Source organism: Nuphar pumila, chromosome 4, assembly GCF_984573655.1.
Source record: "Nuphar pumila chromosome 4, dmNupPumi1.hap1.1, whole genome shotgun sequence".
In the NCBI taxonomy this organism is placed as follows: domain Eukaryota; kingdom Viridiplantae; phylum Streptophyta; class Magnoliopsida; order Nymphaeales; family Nymphaeaceae; genus Nuphar; species Nuphar pumila.
The window spans coordinates 12,167,287-12,183,639 of record NC_143252.1 but is presented as its reverse complement, the minus strand read 5'-3'; the positions used below and the strand labels follow the sequence as shown (position 1 = coordinate 12,183,639).

The window sequence follows — 16,353 nt, the reverse complement described above, 5'->3', positions numbered from 1 at the left end:
ACATCTGCCCCTTGGTTAAAATTTGACACTGTACGACAAAAATAATGTGTTTTTCAAATGTCCTAAAATGTACAAAATCTGCTTGTTGTCCAAAGCTGCAAATAGGCAACTTTTTATAACTTTTTTACCCTTTGCGCAAGTGAATGTCATGAAGTTCGCGTGATATATTGTTTCACTTGTCAGCCAAGGCAAAATCTCACTTAAATATATATTCACACATTTTTTTACAATCCTAAAAGAGCGTACAAAAATTATTAATCGTAAAATCGTAAATACCTTAGTAAAATTGTATATTTTATATTAAAGTCACGAAAAACCATGCGTACCTATGTTTTCTTTTCTTTAACCGTCAATTAAATGCATGTTCACACCTTTTTTTTTTGTCTTCATGAAATGCACAAATATAACTTATGTGAACCTCATTATGACTGCAACTTTACAAATACCGTAGTAAAATTACATATTTTATACCAAAGTCGTTGAAGACCATCTGAACATCCTTTCTTTCTCTTTTCTTTAACTGTCACTTAAATGTATGTTCACACTTTTTTTGCAGTATTTACGAAGCATGCAAATATAACTTATGTGAACCTACTTATGATCTTAACTTCTCAAATACCTTAGTAAAATTGCATATTTTATATCAAAGTCATTGATATAATGAAAATCAATTTCGATGTGATTGCCTGCGATATAAATTATACTTTTGTTGTCACAACATAATCTTGAAGGTTCTTTTACATAAACTCTCAAGTCTTCTAATAATTGTTTTAACCATACCAACTCAGAAATAATGATTGTCATACCTCAGTACTTTGTTTATGTAGAAGGCAAGGACACATTTTGTTGTTTCTTGCATTTTCACAAAATCAATGAATCTCCTATAAAAACATGAAAACTCTTAGTTGAATGACGATCATTTACATCTCCTCCCCAATCAGAGTCTGAATATGCAATAACTTCTAACAAGAAAGAAGATGACAAAAATAAACCATAACTAATAGTATGTATGATATATCTAATAATCCTTATTACAATACTCATATGTATTGTAGTAGGAGCATGTTGAAATTGACTAACAAAGTGAATAATATGTGTAATATCAAGGTGAGTAATAGAGAGATAAGTTAAAGCTCCAATCATTTGTCTATATGGAGTTGAATCTTTTAGAGGTTCTCCACCATCTTTCTTCATCTTGGCATTGATGACCTTTAGAGTATCAAGTCGCTTTTCATAGGAAAGCCCTGATCATTCTATGATCTCTGTTGCATACTTAGTTTGTTACAATTAATAATCATGAGGTGAGTAAGTCACTTTAATTCATAGAAAATATCATAAAAAATCAACATATATCATATCAAAGTTAACTTTGAGAACATCTTTGATATGACTAACTCCATGTTTATTACCTTCTATGATAATCATGTTATCTACATAGAGAAATAATATTATCATACTTGCATTAGAAGACTTAACAAACAATGTAGTGTCAATATAACAAGATTTAAAGCCAAACTGTGTTATCATACTACTGAATTGATTATACCAAGCCTTAGGGGCTTATTTTAGATCATACAAAGCCTTGTATAAATGAAAAAAAAAAACATATGCCAACCCTAATTATGGTGGAGGTTTCATGTAAACTTCCTCGTTAAGATTACCATTCAAAAAAATATTTTTAACGTTCATTTGAAAGATGAGTCATTTTCTAATCAAGGCTATAGAAACAGAGGTTCTAACAACGATCATTCAAGCACCTCGAGCAAATGTTTCATCATAGTCTATTTCATACTCTTGACTATATCCTTTGGTTATAAATCTAGCTTTATATTTATTTAATGTTCCATCACTTTTAGTTTTAATTTTATAAACTCATCTACACCCTATGGTTTTCTTTTCTTTGGGTAATGTTTAAAATTTTCAAGTTTTTGCATTTTCTAAAGCTTCTAATTCATCATTCAAGGCTCTAATCCATTCTTGGTGATTCTTAGCATCATTATAAGATGATGGTTCTACATATGAGTGGATGGTCATCAGGCATGCTCTATACTTGAGTTCAAAGGTTATAGGATACAAATCTACTAGGGTCTTGAAAATCCTTATAGAATTTTTAATACTAGATGAACTTATATCTTGATTTTGAAAATATCTTTCTAAGGCTCATGGAGGATGGTTTTCGATACGATGAGTATAAGTTTAAACTTTATTATGTGATTGGTTTATGCCATTAAGACTTTTACTCTCATTCTCATGTGCATCATGAGTATCCTCATTGTCACTCATGCACATCATAAATGTCATCATCATTATTTTTATAAATGCTATCATAATCAAGATAAAAAAGAAAAGAATATTTTATAATGCTCTTTGGATTTATCCTTATCAAATTCATTTTCGTTTTCAAGTGATGCAAAATTTCTTTAAACAAATAGTTTGTCTTTTGTAATTTCATAACATCTATACCTTTTTTTATTTTTGGCATATCCCAAGAAAACACAAGGAATAACTTTAGTGAAAACTTTGTCATTCTTGTTAGTATGGACAAAGCATTTACAAAAAAAACTCAACCTTTTATAATCGAAAGGAGTTTTAAATATTTTTTTAATAGAAAAAAAATCTATAGTATTTGAAGGCATTCTATTAATCAAATAAGCCATTGTAAGAGCGACTTCGGGCCAAAAACTTTTAGGAACATTTTTTGATATAAAAAACATCCTAGTAGTCTCAACAATATGTCTATATTTTCTTTTGGCTAGTTCATTTTGTTGATGAGTGTAAGAACAAGATTTTTTTATGAATAATTTCATTTAGATTAAGATAAATTTTGAAGTCATTTGATAAAAATTCTTTTTTGGAATCAGATCTAAAATTTTTAATGTTGAACTTAAATTGAGTTTTTGCATAATGATAAAAATTTTGAAAACAATCAAATACTTCAGATTTATACTTAAAGAAATATATATAAGTTTGTCTACTATAATCATCCACAAAAATAACATAGTATGATACTCCTTCTTTGGACACAACTAGAGTCATTCCCCCTACATCCAAATGCACTAACTTAAATAGTTTTTTAGATATAAAATGACTAGGTCTAAATGACAAGAATTTTATTTTACCAAGAATATAATATTACAAACTAAATCATTTTCTTTATAATTTGCAAGAATTAAAAACAAATATAATTTTGACATACTAGGATGTCCTAGTTTTTTATGTCAATTTTTTAGATATTTCATTCTACAAAATTACAAAAAATATGTTTTGATAATTAAAGATTGTTCATAACATAAAGATCTCTTTTTCTATGGCCTCACCCAATCGGCTTTCCGAACTAGAGATCCTGTTTCAAATAACCATTAGATCAAAAATAAATTTTACACTCATGGTTTACAATTTGGGAAACTAATAGGAGATTTAAATTTAATTTTGGTACTATTCTAACATTTGATATATAAAAAGTTTGATGTTTTTGCAAAGTTCAAAAACTTTTGATTTTCAAAGAAGTTCCATGGGTGGTTGAAACATAAAAATCATTTAGGTTGATATAACATTAAGATAGTATGGTCTTATTTGGAGTCATATGAAAAGAAGCTTAAGAATCAAGAATTCAAGAAGTCTTATCGGGATCAATTCATGTGGATATGATTGCACCAAAGAGAGAAGATGCTTGATTTTTGAACATTGGTTGTAGTGCCTCCATGAGTTGTGATATTGACATTGGGCCAACGCTTTTAGAGTTCATCCATACTATTTCTTTCAAAAGAGCCCTACGAAAGCCACTTTCTTTTCATCTCTTTTCTTTTTTGGGCAAAATGCAACCCAGTTCATTGTAAAAGCGACATATTAATTTACCACTCTTCTTGTGTTCATAGTCATTTCTTTTGTAATCATTTAAGCATCTTTTATAGTTATTAGATCTTCTTCTAAAGTGAAGAGACTTGTATGTTCTTGTGTGGTTTTCGAGCATTGACATAGCAAACACTGATTCTTCGTCTTTAGTAGAGGAGAGTTTCTTCTATCTATTCTCCTCTATAGTTAATTGTTCTAATGTTTAAACTATGAAAGGAACACTTTCTCTATGAAAAATGATCAATTTAGTTGCTTTAAATTTAGGTCTAAGCTCATTAACAAATTAATAGAAATGACCTGTTTTGATTTGATTTTCATGGAATTCTACATTTTGATGACAATGCCGCTTATGCTTTAAAAAAGTCAATTCATCTCAAAGAAGAGAAAGTGCATTATAATATTTTCTATTAATCATTTTTTCTTTTATCATAGTTTTAACTTTATTTTGCACATTACGTGCATGTGCTATATCTTTTAGACTACATATTTTTAAAATACTTTCATGCATTAATAGCAAAATCAAATTTTGCCAAACTCGAGCACTTCTTGATATCAACACTATTGATGAGTCATCCAATGATCTTGGAATGACCCATCCTTTATTCTTTTCATCTTTTTTTCGTATTCAGCATTGGCTTTAGACATTTCTTCTCTTTAAAATGCTACTTCCTTGCCATTTTCGATTTTGGTGAGTATGGTCTTTGGTTTTCTTTTGGCACCATCAACTAAACCATATAGACCATTTTCTCATATTTTCTGTTTTACTATGTGAATGAAAATGACAACTTCGATATCATCCTTTATTTTTACAAAGAAGGGACAAAAAAATATAAAAATAAAAAAGATAGAATGAAAATGAAATACTCTTTAGACAACATGAGCCTATGAACACACGATCCACATTCTCATGTCCACACAAACAAGTTCTTTAACCGATGGATTTGATACCAAAATGAGAAAGAGAATGCAAGAAAATGTCTCTTATGAGCTTACAAAAACACAATATCAAACAACACCAAGACTATTTATGGGTTACTCAAGGGCCAAGATCACACTTAAAAAAATATAGGATTTTTTTTATAACAAAATGCTTAAAAAAGCATTAGCATTACAATAGAAAGAATATCTCTATTTATGCACAACAAAGGGGCCATAAAGACATTGGGACACTCTCTAATGGCTATAAATAGAGTTGTTGGGCTCTCCAATGACTCTATGGATAGATTACCCAAAGACAAACTAAATTTATAGTTTGTATAAAAAAATAAAATGATTGTTGTACCCCCTAACGGGCACAACCTATTTTAAGGTTGTAAAAAGACAAAAATACCCCTAATAGGTATTTACATATTGCAATGATAAAGCACATGTATAATATATATACAATATATATATTATATATTTATATACATACATATTTGACATAGCCATATATAAAAATATATATGCATATACGCATTTTTAACGCACACGAGGATATGTTGCATCATACAAATGACATAGATTGTGAACATATGGAGATGACCCATCTCTCTTATGGACAACCCTCAAAAAGTTGATGCTGGGCACATCCGGAGAATGAAAAGAAAAAACTTTGCATCCACCAACATCTTTAATGACATCATAATTAACGTCATATGAACTTAACGGTTTGAAAATCACTGGTACTTTTTTCCATCAAAATTTAACCAGTTAAGTTTCTGACCTAGCCCCAATTGGCCTGGTGAACCTAATGGTAAGGTGGAACCAAAATATTTATATGGGAGGGGCCGACTATATATGGGTGCTTTTATAGTAGTACTACTTATGTGGTACACACTTGATTTACATAGATCTAAGCTCTAAAAGCAAAATCTAACCATCTGGTGCACTATTTATTATTTTCATGTGGTTAAGTTGACCTAAAAATGATATTTTACAACATTTTTAAACTATCATTATTTTCATGAATTGTGAGCCATTGATTTTTATATTCTTAAAAATACAACCTTATAGTGTATTAAACATGATAAAATCTTATAAAATAGTAAATAAAATATGCTAAATACATCTATATGGTTAGATTTATCTATACAAACAAGAGTGTGTAACATGGTATCATGGGTTGGTGGAATCGGTTGCAACAATGATATCTATTAATGGGGGAGCTTGAGGATTTTTTTTTTTATCCGCAGCGTGGCTTGCAACAGGGGTGCCCTCTCTTCCCCCTATTGTTCAATGTCATTATGGAAGGCTTGAAGTCATGCAGCTCTTAACACGACTACTCTCTCTAAATGGAGGTGGGCTTTTTGCTGGAATGAGGGTGATTTATCATTGTATTTTAGGTCAAAATATGCTCTTATAAGCTTCACAGTGTTACATGGTATGCTTTCCTGACAGCAAGTTTTCCTCGACAATATGGGTACATTGGTTTAAGGTATGACCTCAATTTAAATCACCAATTGAAAGCACATAAAATTTCACTGATTGCATCTTAAAAGGACCACGAAACCATAAAACCAATATAATCAAGTAGAAAGCCAAAAAAATATAAAATTTTGTAAATAGAATTGTAAAATGAACCACAGAAATAGAGAAGAAGTGCATAAACACAATTTAATCAACTGGAAAACCAAAAAATATAAAATTATACAAATCATGTAAACTGAACTTTAGAAACATAGAAGCAAGTGCAACATAATCAAGTAAAAACCCGAAAAAACGTAAAATTCTACCAATCACATCATAAAATATTGAACCACAAAAACATAGAATCAGCAAGTAAATGCAGCATAATCGAGTAGAAAACCAAAAATCCATTAAATTTTACCCATTGCATAGCAAAATAAATCACATAAACATAGAATCAACAAGTAAATGCAACATAATCAAGTAGAAACCTAAAAACATAAAATTTTACTAATCGCTTCATAAAATGAAACTTAGAAACAGAAAATCAGCAAGTAAAATGCATCATTAATAAAGTAGAAAACAATATATATATATATATATATATATATATATATATATGGTTGTTATTAAATGGCCTTCTACTAATCCTTTTTGGATTCATCCTCCATTGCTGCATGCCCGGTTCTTTTTTGGAAACTGGGGACGATAACTCATCACCCTAACATCTTTTGTAATCTGGTTCTCTTAATAAAATTGGGTTTTCTTTCTCCTCATATGTATATGTGCTAAATTGGGTTTTTAAGATTTTGACAATTCTAATCCCATATATGTGTTTGCATGGTCAATTTACTAGAAATTAACACATAGATCATGTTTTCTCGATAAAAAGAAATGATATTTGAAGGCTTGAAAATTTACAAAGATTTTGGGTCGTTGATTTTTTCAAATCTTATAAAACCTGTCAAATACTTCAAGAGCCGATCCTTATAAAATCAAACACTTAGAACACATGTGTACGGTCAAATTTTAAAAATAAAGTAGAAAAGCCTGAAAAGCCCATTTAGCATGTTTTCATATTTCTCTCTCAATGTTGTCAGTATCGTTCAAATCCGCCAATTAGTATAATATCAGCGCAAAATCGACATGAAACAAGGCTATTCAGCTATTTTAAAAAGTTCAAAAAATTATCAAAAATATTTTTAATATTTTATATTATTTTAATATTATACTAACACACATCATCTGCTAGTTAAAAACTGGCCGATGCAATTGATTCAGTCCAGAATCGAAATAGGCTGTTTTCCTAAATCGTTTGAAAATCAATTCAGGGCGGATACCAATTCTAATACCAATTCTAATAACAATGCTCTCTCTCTCTCTCTCTCTCTCTCTCTCTCTCTCTCTCTCTCTATATATATATATATATATATATATATATATATATATATATATATATATATATATATATGAAAACCCCCTCAATGGAAACCCTCCCAAACCGCCCCAATGAAAATTTTTTGATGTTTTTTTTCAAAATTCTGACCATACAGATGTGTTCAGCATAGTTGATTTACTATAAATACAAACTTGGATCATGAATTTTGGATAGAAAAAATGGTATTTGGAGCCTCAAAAATTTATGAAAATATATTGTAAGCCGTTGATTTTGAAACCTATAAAAACCTATCCAAAATCAAATGCTCCAAGAATTGATTCTTATAAAACAAGCATATAGATGACATGTACGGTCAAAATTTTGAAAAAAATACTAAAATATCCAATAAAATGTCCATTGGGGAGGTTTGAAAGGGTTTTCCATTAAAGAGGTTTTCATTTTCCTATATATATGAGAGAACTAAACATATTAGGTCCCATTTTTTCATTCTGCCTCATAGTTTTGAAGTGTTTTATGATAGATCTGAACCATAAGATGTGTCTAGCATGCTTGATTTAGTAGGCTTAGATCATATTTTTTTGACAAACAAACATGATTTTGTGAGCTAGGATAAACTGTTTCCTTCATTGCCATTGATTTTGGATCACAGAAAAAATCTGCATACAGGTCAGGTGATCCAAAAGTTGGTTCCCACTAAACGAAATCTATAGATCACATCTATGGTGTTAGATGTGAGAAAAAAAATACAAAAACAACCTTTTTTGAAGGGGAAGAACCCGGCAGAACGAGGTGGGCAGGAGGATATATATATATATATATATATATATATATATATATATATATATATATATATATATATATATATATATATATATATATATATATATATATATATATCAATGTTATCAATGTTATCAGTATCGATGTGTATCAGCAGAAAATCAATATGCTTTACCCATGAATCGGCTATTTTTTAATAAATGTAAAAATACTAAAAATTATTATTTTTTAGTTATTTTAATAATTTTAACAAGTGTCACCTTATGATTGATGCATAATATTTTTATTTTATTTTTTGGCCATTACAAAACGATTCACTTGACTATCGGTAGATATTGATACTGACAATATATATATATATATATATATATAAGATGAACTAATATAATTAACCTATATTCAGGTAGTATCAACTTTTACATCCATTCCCATTGATGAGGAGATCATTGCTGGTTGTGCTGGAGATCACATCCAGGTAAGCATTGTGGGGTTGGTAGTAGTGGAATGGGGCATAGAACGTTTGGTGGGCAGTCTAGGTTCAAATCCCATGGATGTCACCCTTCTGGGTAAGCCAAAGTTTGGTGACTCCCTTGGGTCAAAGGGTAAGCCCTCGGAGTTTTACGCTGACATGGACAGAGACCGTGGTACGACCGACTGAGCCAGCACGGCTAGGTCTCTGCGCCTGGGGCGGTTTTTTCGAGTAAAAAAAAAACTTATGCCAGCAATGTGGCCATGAAGGGGTGTTTTACCTTCGTGATAGAGGGTGGTTTTGCCCTCTCCAAAAAGTGTTTAGGCTATATTTAATATATTAATCCACATTTATATTGTTTTTGGAATTAAGCTCTCAACTTTTTCTCAAAACCTTATAAAATCAATCAACATTCAAGACTTGAATGAGAAAGTAGCTTCCCTTTAGGCTACACAGCATATGGTAATGCCATATCAATGGATTATATCTATATATGGAGATGCTATCTAAAAGAAAAGAAAGAAAGACAAATAGAAACAGTTAAGACCATTGGATGATATCCGAATCAGACAATCCAAGAGTTTTCCTATAAAATCAATAATGTAGAGCATATATACGGTCAGATTTGAGAAAAACATGAAAAGAAAATCATGGTATGCTGGCGTTAGGGATGCGAATGGTTCGGATATGGAACAGCTAAATACATGAGGATTTGGATAAGAATCGGATCCATAACAGCTAAAAATTGCAAAACTCCCATCATGAATCCGACCCATTTCCATCCCTAGCTGGTGAGCACGGATCTGAGTAAGCAACTACCCCCTACTCCTATCATGGGATCTGGGTTTGTATATAGGCACTGTGAATTAAAGCCCGAATCCAATATGAATCCCATTATCTTACATCAAGCGAGATCCAACCCAAGTCCCACCACAATGGGTTAGGCAAATAATCCTTGATTAAAGAGCTAATCGTGATTAGGTGCGGCCCGAATTGGTCTAAATAGTGTTTTTGACCTTTCTTCAATGACGCAAGGTTGTGCGTCATCCCTTTAACAATTGCTTTGCTGTGATCAACTTATGGTCCTTCTTACCTAAATGATTTGATGGAGTTGCCCTTCACATCCTGCCAAATACCCTAATCTGGAAAACGGTGTGGATTCTGTGGATCATCGGACCCAATATCAAAAATCCGGACCTGGTAATGTTGGGTTAGGGTCATATTCATAATTACCGGTAGGGCTGTCAACGGGTCCACTTTGTAGCGGGTATCTGACCCGAGAAATATGTGGGTTGGGTTTGGGTCATGATTTTTTGCCAAGTACCCGACCTGAGTATTTTATATGTATTTTTAATGAAAACAAATTTTTAAAACATGTAGGTCCGAGTATGGGATTCTATTTTTGTGACCCGATAGAACCCAAACCCGGTTAATACTTATATGGGTGTGTCCCGGCCCGTTGACAGCCCTAATTACCGGGGCAACATTTTGAAAGCTTTTGTGATTGTATTGTAACATAGTCAAGAAAACATTAAAATCTCAATAAATGGTGATATTTTCAGAATATCGTCTACTTTTAAGATATCATGATTCTATGACACTATATTTCACAATATTAACGCTTTTTTTTATTAAAAATATCTTTGTCTTTATCTTTTAAAATCCATAAGCATTTAAAGAGGTTGTCTCAAAATTTTTTTTATTGTGATTTTCTCTTGTGGAAAAAGATTTCTAGAGAACAGATCTCACTCATCATTTGACATAGGATGAGTTTCATTCTACATTCAATCTTAACCGTCCAATCAACGTATAGGATCAACATCTTCATCTGAATATCGACTGATCCTAGCCGTCCACATGTTTCAGTTGAACGGATAGGATCTTATGGCAAAGGATGGGATCCTTTTTGAGATTCTGATAGCCACTATTGATATCATGAGTCTGAGACAGGACCAGGTGCAATCACATTGCACAAATGCAATGTACCGCTAAACCTGATCACCCTTCGTCTTCTTGTGCTGTACAGCCTGTCACAAGTGGGGGCTCAACAGCAGATGGATGGTGATGAGGTGCAGCCGCGCACGTTGCATTTGTGCAATGTGATTGCACCTGATCCCAACTCCATAAACCAATGGGTTCACACTAAGAAGGCACCCGAAGGCTAGACAGCTTATTTTCGGATTCAAACCCAAGTCCGACCCATTACTTAAAGGGTAGTTTCGGAATCTTACGGCACCAAAAACTTCACAATCGTCAACACCCACACGCTGCGCTGCGAAAGCGACCGAAGGCCAGCGTCTTCACTAACCCAAACTGGGACATCAAACCTACCTACCATCAACTTTTGTTTAAAAAACCCAAATTGGTGGATCATCCATTGCCACACATTATACCAGACTTTGCAAGTCTCAAAATGCCCTTGTTTTTCATTCAACTTACGGAAATACCATTGCAAGCTTAAAAGACAAAAGAATTGCCATTTCAGGTGTCGTGTCTTCTTATATACTATTTTTAATAAAAATTACACAAAATTGACATGTCTCGTGTCTCTTTTTTATCGCATCCTTTTATAAAAACCAATGTTGTCAGTATCGGTATCTGCCCTGAATCGTTTGGCCGACCATTCAGGTGAATTGAATCGTTTTGAATCGATTAAAAAATAATTAAAAAATATTTGGTGTCAATCAGAATGACAGTGTTAAAACTATTAAAATTTTAATTTTAAGTACTTGTTTTTGCATTTATTAAAAAATAACCGGTTCAGGTTAGTATCATATCGATTTTCTGCTGATATGAAGCCGATAAAAACCAATTCTAACAGTATTGCCGAAATACTAGCAGCTCTTTAAATAGAACTAAATTGAGATATTCATCAAATCTGGATATCATATATCATAATCAGATTCAGATCCAAATCTGAATATTTGTCGGGTTCAGTAGCAAAAGAAAATTAAAACCATATCCGAATCTGATTATAACGGGATATGGTTTTGGGGGACTCGACGGAGTCGGATATCTAAACACCAGAGGAAACAATGGTTCTTTTGTAATTTGATCAAAGTCCAAGTCCGTTTGCGGGGGGAGGCATAAGCAGTGAAGCCGTGAGGAGCAGGAAAATTCTACAAAACGACTCATCAAATTACTTAATATCCAATTAACACATAATCGGCTCGATATTTTGCGGAGGGCCAGGCTAAGTCGAAGGAAAATTTGAACATAAAAAAACGCTGGAAATTTCCTCCCACCTACCGCTCTTCCTTCTTTCCCACTTTGACCACTACTTTCCACGGGCGGGATGGGGAATAAATTCCGCCCCCCGGAAAGGTCACGCTAGGGATCCCCTAACGATCTCTGCAGTCTGCACCCTCACCCTCCTCTTCCTCCCCATCTCTCTCGGTCTCGATCTTCTCGCTTCGCGACTCGTAGGTCGACGTATCGACGGGAGCTTCCCGCTCGGACTCGACGCGGAGCGATCGCAGATCAGAGATCGGGTTTTCTTTTCTTTTCCTTTAATTTTCTGCATTTTTCATTTTTCATTTTTCGAGCTTTTCCGACCCGTATCTGGAGATATATGGCACTCAGGATTCCGATCCCGACCGGTTTGAGTACCAGTAATCGCAGGTATCTTTCCGGCGAGCTCAGATCCGCCGGATCCGTAGTCGTTAGGGCGTCATCCGGCGGCGTGAAGCAGAGGACGACGCTGGAGGATCCCGCGTTCGCGTCCCGGTTAGGCCTAGAGATGACGGCCCAGGAGCTCGAGCGGCTCTACAAGGCCGGCGATCCGGCGCTCCGGAACGCCGGGCCGGGAGATTCCGCCGGGTTTGGGTCGTCCGGCCAGCCGGTGCGCGTCGCGTACCAGGGCGTCCGGGGTTCCTACTGCCAGGATGCCGCGATGAGGGCTTTCGCGACGTGTAACGCGTTCCCGTGCGCTCAGATGGAGGACGCGTTCCAGGCGCTCGAGGAGAAGGTCGCCGATCGGGCCGTGATCCCCGTTGAGAACTCCGTCGACGGGGTCATCGACCGGAATCTCGACCTCCTCCTCCGCCACAACGTCAGCATCGTCGGCGAGCACGTCCTTCCGGTGAACCACTGCCTCCTTGCCTCCCCGGGCGCCTCTCTCTCCGGCTTGAGGCGGGTCGTCAGCCACCCGCAGGCGCTCGGCCACTGCCGGTCTCGGATCGAGGCCCTCGGCGTCGAGGTCGAGGAGGTGTCCAACTCGGCCGAGGCGGCCCGGTTCCTCTCGGAGAACTCGATCTCCGATACGGCCGTCATCGGGAGCAAGATCGCCGCGGAGGAGTTCGGCCTGCAGGTCCTCGAGCAGAACCTCCAAGACCGGAGCGAGAGCAACGTGAACCGGTTCTTCCAGCTCGCCCTCGACCCGGTTATTCCTTCTCCCGATACGTCCGGGGTCCGGAAGACTACCGTCGCGTTCTCTCTGAAGAACGGCGTCTCCGATCTCTTCCGTGCGCTCTGGCCGTTCGAGAGCCGGAGCATCCCCGTGACGGGCGTGCAGCACAGACCGAACCGGAAGAACCCTGTTCGGATCGTCGAGGGCGAGGGCGGGACGGTCCGGTACTTCGACTACGTCTTCATCGTCGATATCCAGGGGTGTGCGTCTGATCGTGCGGTCGATAGGGCTCTCGCGCAGCTGAGCGAGATCGCGGGCTTCGTCCGCGTCCTCGGCACTTATGCGTCCCGTTGATCGTCGTCGTCGTCGTCTTTTTTGTTTTTTTTTCGTGAATTCATTCTCTCAGACCAATACCATCCGATCGATCCTGGCCGTTCGTCCGAAATCGGACCGTGCTGGTCGGTCTCTCAGACAGAAGGGGAGATGTAAAATTATTTTTTTACGGGAAAGGAACTATGAGTAATTTCACGGAACATTCTTTTATTATTTTACGCAGAACTTCAATGCGTGCGTGGTTTTATCCCACGTGCTCCAGCTGTTTTGTACGTGGCTTTATGGATGTGGCAAAATAAAGCTCGATGACTTATTCTTGAAACTCGCTTCTTGCTTACTTTGTATGTTAATATGAGAAAAATTTCGTTTGGAGTAACGTTTCACCTATAATTCTAAAAATGGTTACATTTTTCTGAAATTTCAGATATTTGCCAAACTATTCCTGAAAACAGTCAAGTAGGAACCTTAGGTCAACAACTATCGTATTGGAAAATGTAATTCTCTTTTGGTTTTTCTGAAAATTGAAAAGTACTCATTCACTCTCGTAAAAATAAGAAAAGTAAACAGCTTAAACTCTTAATAAATTCAGGCCTTTGCTTGTCAGTTTTCAAGAAAATAAAAAGCCAATGTCTAAAATTTTAGAAACGTTAGGCCCATAGTTGAAATGAGAAATACCCTTAAATGGTATTTTCTTTGAATGAGCAAGTTTCGTAGACAAGGGAGATGGTCCACCCCCTTGTTCTTCACTTCAAAATTTGTATGTTTGATTTTTTTTTTTTTTTGCAAATCTGACAGGTGTGATCTCCATGGTTGAAAACATATGATTAAAGTCTTAGATCAATGTTTTTTTAGATAAAGGTAAGATTTTATAATATAGAAATTTTCAAAAATTTCAGAACCCTTGAACTTTTTATTCTTGTAAAATCCTATCTAATGTTAAAAAACTTTGATCCAAGAATCCATACATATGTTTTTAACCATTTAGATCACTTCTATAGGGTAAGATTTGCCAAAAAACATATCCAAAATACAAATTTTGGAGGAGAGGACAAAGTGTGGACCATTTAGTGGGTGGATCATCCCCCTTCTCATTTTTTGTATCATCTTTATTCTCAAAAATTAAGGGCAAGCCTTCCCAGTTTATGCTGCCAGGACAGAGATCGTAAGTATGACAAGCTAGGTCTCTGATTTCAGGGCGGTTTCTCTAAGTAAAAAAAAATTGTGAACAACAGACTCCACTGTTGTCAGAGTCTGTTTTTGAATTGAATCATTTTTCAAAAAATATTCAGAAAATAAGCCTGAATTGGACTCAATCGAATCATTCTGAATCAGTCTCTTTGAACAGTTGATATTTTAAGAATTCAAATTTTATAAAAATCCAAAAAAATAAGAAAAATATGTAAGAAAATATAGAAGTGAAGCGGATGACATAGAGGTTCAACAAAATTTTAAAACATGCATTTAATACTTAAAAAAATATAATAGCAAACAAATATCATAATTTTCACAAACTATTTAAGAAAACCAATTCACGCTGATTTTTCAATGATTGATCTTGATAGCATTAATAGATTCTTCACCATGTTGGGGATTGAACTTTATGGTAGATTGGATATGATCAAATCTACTTGGTAAAAGTTATGTTACACACATTTATACAGTTAAATCAACATTTTGTCGTTGAATCTAGGGCTGGTAAAAGAGTTACTTGTTAGGAAAGTTTTAAAATTGATGATTTCTTTCCACCAAAAGTGTTTTAATAAGTTTAGTCTCATATCTAAGAGAAATCAGTTTTTCTAGTGGTTTAAATACAGACTTTGTTCTCTATTCTTTACTTTGGTAAGCCTTGTATCCATGGGTTGCTTGGGGACGTTGCTGCGCAAGGGCGCTTGAGGCGCAATGTGGCGTTTTGATGGCGCACTTTGCACAAATATCCGTTTTGATTTTTTCGGTTTTGAGATATCTGGCCGTTTGAAAAGTTTTAATATCATTTATATTGAGTTTAAGGTGCTTTGTGACTGTTGGACGGTTTTGGAGGCCTTTGATTAACAGTCAAAGGTGGGTGACCGTTCAGGTACTTTTTTGTCTTATTTTCAAACCGTCAGATTTATGGTCATTAATCTCATTTATCGCAAAACGTTTTGACCTCTCTAAAAGTCTATAAATTCTTCTATTTTCGTCTTTTGTAGAATATCAGAATCTCTGACTCTCCAGTTTTCTCTTTTCTTTCTTCTCGGTTTGGCTTGCAGAGTTCATGTGTGGGAGAGGTCATCTGTTCTTGCGAAGCAGTGACTCTCTTGAGGTTCAAGCCTAGTTGTATCCTGGGAACTCAATCGTAACAAAACCCTTTTTCGCATCTTCAGAATTTCCGGAGTGGGGCGATTGAAGTTCTAAAGATAGCGATCTTAAGAACGTGCCTCTAGGCTTGAAATCTCTTTTCAGAAATCCAATTTTCACCAGGTTGGTATAACATTACTAGCTAGATCTAGCTTGAAGTGTTCAAGCATGGCTCATTCTAGTGGCCAGTCAAGCCGAGTTCCGGCTCTTAATGAGCCCGAGTTAAACAAGTCTAGTTTGAGCTAGCTTGTTTATAGAAAAAAATGTTGGCTTAGAGCTGAAAGATTTTTTTTTTTTAAAGGCAAGCTGGTGTTAGGCAGACCCCTACCAGATATCTCTTAAGCCCCATGTGGCAGAGGGATTCGAACCTGGGCCTTCAGCTTGGTACAGGACCCCGCTTACCACATGGGATAGCTTGTTTCGATAGAGCTGAAAGAATTAGGATTA

General features: G+C 35.4%; 1 pseudogene; it reads left to right on the top strand.

Moving 5' to 3' along the window:
• The first annotated feature begins 12,459 nt into the window (after positions 1–12,459).
• On the top strand, positions 12,460–13,590 carry LOC149839392 (arogenate dehydratase/prephenate dehydratase 6, chloroplastic pseudogene; annotated as a pseudogene).
• The last annotated feature ends 2,763 nt before the right edge of the window (positions 13,591–16,353 follow it).